Source organism: Buceros rhinoceros, unplaced genomic scaffold, assembly GCF_000710305.1.
Source record: "Buceros rhinoceros silvestris isolate BGI_N320 unplaced genomic scaffold, ASM71030v1 scaffold15011, whole genome shotgun sequence".
NCBI lineage: Eukaryota > Metazoa > Chordata > Aves > Bucerotiformes > Bucerotidae > Buceros > Buceros rhinoceros.
The window spans coordinates 11,696-19,356 of record NW_010393797.1 but is presented as its reverse complement, the minus strand read 5'-3'; positions in this window follow the sequence as shown (position 1 = coordinate 19,356).

The following is a 7,661-nucleotide window of genomic DNA, read 5'->3' as shown; positions in this document are numbered from 1 at the left end:
GCTCCAGACGGGCCTGGACGTCTGGCAGCAGGTCCACGGCAGGAACCCTCCGTGCAGCGAGTCCGGAAGGAGAGAGAGAGACACTCCCCCGGCCTTCTGCTTTTAAAGGCTCCCCACGTAACGTTTCACCCAACCCCCTTAACCAATTAAATGCGGAATTATCGTATTTGCATGGAATAATTCTATTTGTCCATTACCCAAAACAAGGAAGTTTCAGCTCAAACCAGGAAGTTTAGCTCAAACCGGGACAGCCAGAAAGCATTCCCAGGGAACAGAGGAAGATATAAACAAAATTCAGAGTAGATTTTAAGAGTCATCCAATGCTTCTGACAGTAGAAAGACCAGCCATCAACACTTACAGTTTGTTCTACTGAAGCCACCCACAGCTGCCAGGCAGCAATCTTTCCTTGAATATATTTTATAGCAGAACATTAACTGTCCATTTTATTCCTATCAAATTGACTCAGGTTATAGAAAATTAAACGGAAATTCTTAGGAAAGACAAAACTTTTTTTAAAAAATACAAGTTATTTATCATTTTATCACAGCTATTTATGCTCTTTGTATATTGTTCTTGAATATGAAATTATATGTGAAGTTAAGCATTAAAGGAGTTTTAATGTCTGTCTAGTTTAACTAGAAACATGCAGTTTTCTCTTATGTTATCACAGTTACCTGCATCAAGGAATGTACACATTCCTTACATCAATAATTATTGAAGATACATTATTAGACCTAACTTTCCAATGAACTCCAAAGATATAGAGATTAAGAGATAAGCCACCTCTCTTTCACATCCTCCTCGGAGATACTGATTCAGACCTCCTAGTGAGGACATTAAAACCAGGGTGAAAGGTTCTCTCAGCTTCACAGGAATGCACACAGATTGTCAGAGGCGTAACGCGTATTGTGAAAGCATACGTATGACCTCCACCAGCCACCGAGGGAATGCAACAGACGCATTCTGGCTGCTCAGAGCAGTGCTGAGAAAAGCACTAGTTGTCACTTAGATCATCTGCCACCTCAGGAAAACCAGAACACCCTGAAAGGATTTTGTAAACTGTAGCAGTTGCTCTATTGCCCGATGACTCCTCCCCCAGCTGACAATGGGGATCAGGAAAAGACCACTCATGGGTTGAAATGAAAACAGATTTAATGAAACTACACTAAATGCCAATATAAAGCATACAAACTTACAGTCAGCCCAGGAAAAGTACGGTGGTCACTGTAAACAGGAAAGCAGTCCTCTGGAGAAGGAAGAACAGGGTCAGGAGGAGCCCAAGCAGGGGGGCCACCCTCTCCTCAGGAAACCTCCCTGTTTATACTGAGTGCAATGCTTAGGGTCTGGGATACACCTGTGAGCCAATTCAGGTCAACTACCATGGGTGACTTGGAAATGATAACAGTCTGCAGACCATGGCAGGCCTAGGACTCTGTCCCAGCAGAACCAGGAGAAACATAGCATCAGATTCTTCTGATCTTTCAACGTCACTTACATGAAAGTCACAGCTGTCTTTTTTTATATATAATTATTTTCAACCAACAAATGACTATTTTTAATGTCTAATAAGATGCTCAGTAAATAGGTCAAAATAGTAGTACAGCTGCAAGAGCCTTTTTTCCTTTTTCCTGAGAAGTGAGAAATACTGAACAGTTTGGGTGCTTAAACCAGAACATGAACCATTTGTAATATGCAAGAACATTCCTAGGGAACTCATCGTAACTACCTATTTAGTTTAAACTCAATTACAAACAACAAAAAGAATAAGAACTACATTTTACCATGACAAATATAGAGTAAAAAACGTCAAGCACTGCTCCATCATAGGCCAGTACATGGGAACTCAATGTGGGAAACAATTCAGAAAGCAAAAAGGTCATTCCAAAAAAGTAAATGATTATGTCAACAAATAATCTTGCCAATTTCTAATTTAGGACCATAGTCATTGTTTACAGAAGTATTTTTATTAAAACGTGATAGTTTTTTTCCATTCGCCTTCCACTGACATGCAGGAGCTATAGGACAGCATACACAAGTACTAGCTATACCGTGACCGATATATTTCAGTTGGGTATACTCTACTCTATGCTGAATATGCCCGAGTAGTTGTGGCATCTCTACCAAAACTGTGAATTCAAAAACCAAATAATAAATAAAGTTACAATCACAGAAGTAAAACAGCTTATAGACCAAACTGAATATCACTACTGGTGCTTAAAAATAAAATAAGCCATTAAATATCTATTTAAAACTCCAGACTAACATGGGGAAAAAAGTGAGACATCACTGAGATATGCTGGAAAGTTGGATTCTGCTAGATGACAGACATGAGTTTAAGGAGCAGCAAAGCTGAAAAGCTAAAGATAGCCCAATCCACATAATAACTGACATACTTGACAACATGACAGAAGGAGGGAAAACAAAACGAAATATTAGACAGAGCACAGCAGCAAAACAAACACAAGGCATCATCAGCTCTCTGTGGGTCTTTTTCTCTCCCCAGTCTCTCTATTAATGCATTTACGTAAGCTTACGTTACCACAATATGTTTAATGTAACATTACTAACCTCAGTTTGAGTTAAGCATCATTATGTACTATTACCATCAGGGGCAGCTGGGACCAAAATTCTTAACCTTCTAGTATTACAGAAATAACTGTCAGCGATATCTTTACCTTTTTTTTTTCCTAACTTCAGATTGTTACTTGGTTCCTTAAAAAAAAAATATCCTGCTGATCAGGTTGACTATTGTTCTCATTAACGATTAACAGGTAAAGAGGCAGATTTGCTTCAATGCCTCTACTAGGTTTAGCTCTAGAGCCTGAGAAGGTCACACAAACACTCCAACAACTGAAATAAGCCCATGAATCACAGTGAAACTCTACCCCAAAGCCCGGAGCATTAACCAAAACTAGCAGTAATTACAGTACATGTTACTATGCCAAGCATTGAAGTACACCAAGGAAGATGCTGCCTGCACCCTGTTCTTTGAGTGGAAAACAGAAGCAGATGAGGAGGGCAGAAAACTGGCAATTCTCATGCTGTAGCTAAATCTGGGAAAGATCATGAACTGCTATGTACTACTGCTTTTATGTTACAAAATTACTCACCCTTACAATATCTCACAAGCTATTAGAGAATACTTATTTTCCTGCATCTTGGTTAATTCACATTCTATTTGACCTCTCCTCAAAAAAGGGGACTAAGTAATCCAGTTAAGGAGAAAAATGGAAACTGAATTTTTCAAGGGTGATTCATACAAACACTAATTTTTTTCCATTCAGGTTGTTCCTCAGTTTAAGGCTGAATTTTTGATGAGCTTTAGCTGTCTGAGTGAAGTTACATTTTAGAGTTAAATTCAGCAGAGCAAAACAGGAGAAGCAGTTAGACAGCATATTTTTACCAGCATTAGAGTATTTCCTTGTTTTTTCCAGTTTAGTTCTTGTGGCACGAGGACTACAGACCATCTTAGATGATGTCTCTTTGGACAGATAAAATTGCCTAATCAATCTTTTTGACCTCTATTCTTGCATGACTAATACATTAAACTCCATAATTCTTATTCCCCCAAAAAAAATCCCTTCTGAAGTGTCTTTGGCCTCAGGTATCTCAGGTCATGTGAAATTAATTATCTTGAATAGGTATGGTTTTGTCTTTAAAAAGATTAATCACATTTGCTAAGAGTCAGCAGTGGAGCATCAAAATGTCTTCAGAAGTACGGAGTCTGACATTCACTATTATAGTAAAACAACCCTTAGAGGAAAGGAGAAAATTAAGGAGGAAAAAACGTGGAAAACATCTCTATAAGCACATCCACAAAGCTAGGTAAGACTTTGCACTTTAGCAAATTAATTCATGCCCAAGGGACTGGGCATGGGAGGAAGGGACTGTTTTGATTTTAAGATGCATATAAAGTCATCACATCACAAAGCACTCCAAGTACAGCTCGCCAGTTTGCCTACTGCCCTGTCTTCTCTCATCTTTACTTTGTGGTGTCCTTCCAGGAGGGGACCAATCAGAGCCCAGGAGAAGAATCACACAGAAGCTGCAGCATCAAGCATTTGCCTTCTCACAGGCTAATGTGGAGCTCAGCCCTGGAGGACACAGTTGGCTCCTGGTGTGCACCCCAGCCTCTTTGCTCTTTAGCTCTAAACTGAAACACATTTTGGAAGACCAGAGAAGCAGGAGAAAGTCTAAGATGCTGTAAAAGCATAGGAGATCTGGCTTTACTCACACTGACAGGTCCTAGCTCCAAGGCCTGCCAGTGCTGCAGCTGCTGGAGATCACAAATGTCAGAGCACCAATGCAGGACCTGGAGGATCAGGATCACGGAAATACATGCAACAAGAACACTACAGAGACTTATTTCTGCCTTTGTAATGTCCTTATAAGGTTTATGTATATAAGAGGAAGAAATTGAGAGCTTGATTTGGAAATAGATGGGAGTACATGACGAAAACGGAAGGGAGGCACAGCTCTCAGGCATGCAAGGGCTTTGAATACAGTGCCTGACACCTTGGAATAATGCCTCCAGCTGGCTCCATTCAACGGCCATCCATACACAGGACTTATGACTCAGGGTGGGTGAAATATAATGTAATTTTCACTGAATACTTCAAACATCTCAGAGGGGTTATGGTCTTTGCAGAGCACAACCTTCCGAGCCATAAAGTGGTTTTGCCATCCTTGCAGAAAACATCCCAGATGTAATAAAGATACGATTCTTTGCGCAAAAAGAAGAGCTTTGCCAGGCTGGATCTGTGAACTTCCTCTTACAGTGACAGCAATGAGCTCCGACTAGCTGTGATAGATCTGACTCCATAGGTCTAAATTAAGAGTCAGGGCATCACATTTCCTGTGCTGGCTCTGGGTCCTATCTGCCAAGTTCAGGAATAGCGGAAGAGGAGAGTAACTAACCTGAATGCAAACTTGGAAACATACCACCTTGGAAAACAGGAACACAAAAACCAGCAAAGACTGACTGCTGCAAGGAGATAATGAGAGGGCAAGGCTAGGACTGCTTAGACAGGGAGATACAAAAATAGGACCCACCATACAAGCATCAAGTCCTGTAAGGGCTGCAAAGGTGAGGAGATGTAGAGTGGGAGAAGGGGAAAGGAATGACAGAGAGCAGGTCTGGAGCTTTAACAAGAAAAACTGGGTCTTGCCGGGTAAGCAAAGTGACAAAGACATAAGTGGGAATGAACCACACAGGGTGATCAAAACTCCAGACTTGCCAGGATTTGCTGGGCAGGCAAGCTTTCTGACACAGGAGGGTGTAATAGTAAGTGGCGTGTGGGGAAATAAGGTCAGAAAGTAGGAGTAAAGAAATTAAAGAAAACAAACAGGACAGAAAAAAAGTGTACTTGCAGGTTGCAAAGTGGGACACAAGACTCCTAAATTCCTCGACATGCCTATCAAGTTTTCTAGAAACCACCCAGAGTGGTTTTCTAGCTATCCAGCCACTACACTCCATACATAATTATCAGCTGAAGAGTCAGAAGTCTCTAGATGGACCTAAAAGTCCCAGGCCTGCTAATATGCCATGCAAATAAATACAGATTGAAACTATTTAGAAGTTTGGAAAAGTCAAAACTGCTGTTGATTTCAACATCTTTATTCACTCCCCTTTTACCTATGGTAACAAATAGCATGTGGTTAATGGAGCAGTTATCCTGTGGACCTGAATTCAAACTCTTTTAGCCAAGAGTTCCCCTGTAACTAATTAGAATCATCTAAAGCACAATTTTACAGCTAATTACTAACTGTGTGCCAGATTTAGACCTCCTTCGATCATTAAGCCCAATCCTTGCTGACAGGGGCATCATCTTGAAGTCCCTTCTCTTTTCTGATCAAATTCCATCTGAAAAACAATTAAGTATTTTATAGAATCACAGAATGGCTTTGGGTTGGAAGGGACCTTTAAAGTCTTCTAGTCCAACCCCCCTGCAGCAAACAGGGACATCAACTAGATTAGTTTGCTCAGCGGCCCATCCAACCTGACCTGGAATGTTTCCCGAGATGGGGCATTTACCACCCCTCTGGGAAACCTGTACCAGTGTTTCACCACCTTCACTGTAAAAAGTTTCTTATGCATAAAGTCTAAATCTACCCTCTTTTAGTTTAAAATCATTACTCCTATTTTAGATGATCTGCTTGAGTTGCAGAAGAAATGAACCCTCTGAGCTTTGTCATAAGATTCGGCAAGAGCTCCAATTTATATAAAGGTGTTACACAAATGTCAAATCCTCTGGATAATCTTAGCAAAGTCTCAGATTGGACATCCAAGACTAGTTGCTACTTCCAATATTTACCTTTATTTGCAATGGTTTTAAACACAGAAGATAGTATTCTTGCATTGCAGAAAGGTGTTCTGAAAATATAACCAGCTCGTAAGTATTAATGGAAAGTACTAATGAAAAAAGGATAGAAAGGGATAAATGGATGGAAAGCACAATTTCACAGAGTTTGAAGAGCATATATTAAATATCCATACAACTAGATGTCTTAATTGGTGGCCTATGTCACAGAGAAAGAGCTAAATCTGACTCTTGAAATCAGACTGGACAGAACAATGGAAAAAACTACAATAAGGAAAAACATCACATTGCTTAATATACAGATATGATGAAATGCTCTGTATCACTATTTTTCTGGAATGCAAATTACCCTACTGGTTACAACTTGGTAAAATAACCTATTTATCTAACAATTTTTATTCCCTTCAATTTTAACAAATATCCTTACTACACAACCATCACAGGCTTGTGCATTGTGCGTGTGCCTCTAAGGTAAAGGTTTCTACAGTGAGCACTGAGAATTGGCTGACTTCTACTGACCTTAAGAATCAATCCACTTTAAATGTGCCTGTGCCTTCAGTTCAAAAAATACATGCTAATAAGACCTGTTTTGTTCTTAGCACAGTTCAAATGAAGAGCACAAACATGTTACTGTACTGTGAACTAGAGCAAGAATATCTCTCACTGAATAGGTGCCCAAAGCAGATATGGGTACCTCACAGCAGGCTTAAGATACTTACTGTGTTTTGCTAATTATTTATTCTCTCATGAGAGAAAGGAAAGACATTGCTCTCTTTCTAGATACTTTGTGAAACCTTATTGCATTGATTTAAATCAAGTTTAGCAATTTTGAGTACATCGTGCAATTGCAATTTTAGGATTTTTGTATGCCAAACTGGTTTAGAGAAACCCAGTTGCTTACTTTTTATGTGTTTAAATTAAGGCCAACTACAATAAAATTAACGTGGAAGAACAAGTCAAATTCTTGGAGTGAACTCTGCAATTCCATGCAAAATTCCTCGGTTACCATTTTGTTTTCTGCAACGTAACAGATTACATTTACCCAGCTCCTAAAAAATCTCTCTACCCTACTAAGTAGCTGAATTAGTCTAGTTCACAGAAAAGTAATTTTAAACAACCCAAATGACTTGGTAAACACAAAAACTTCAGTAAGACTGAAATCCGTCTCTCTGCATTTTCAAGGCACAGTTGAAACTTGAATTTCTTACATGAGGTGATTTCTACTTAACACCAACAATTTCCTTGCAATCTGAATATGTGTCTTCATAAATCTATGTCTTGTCAGACCAAAGTAGCCATGCTCAACTTTGAACTGGACATGCAGTAGTTGGGAGTATGTG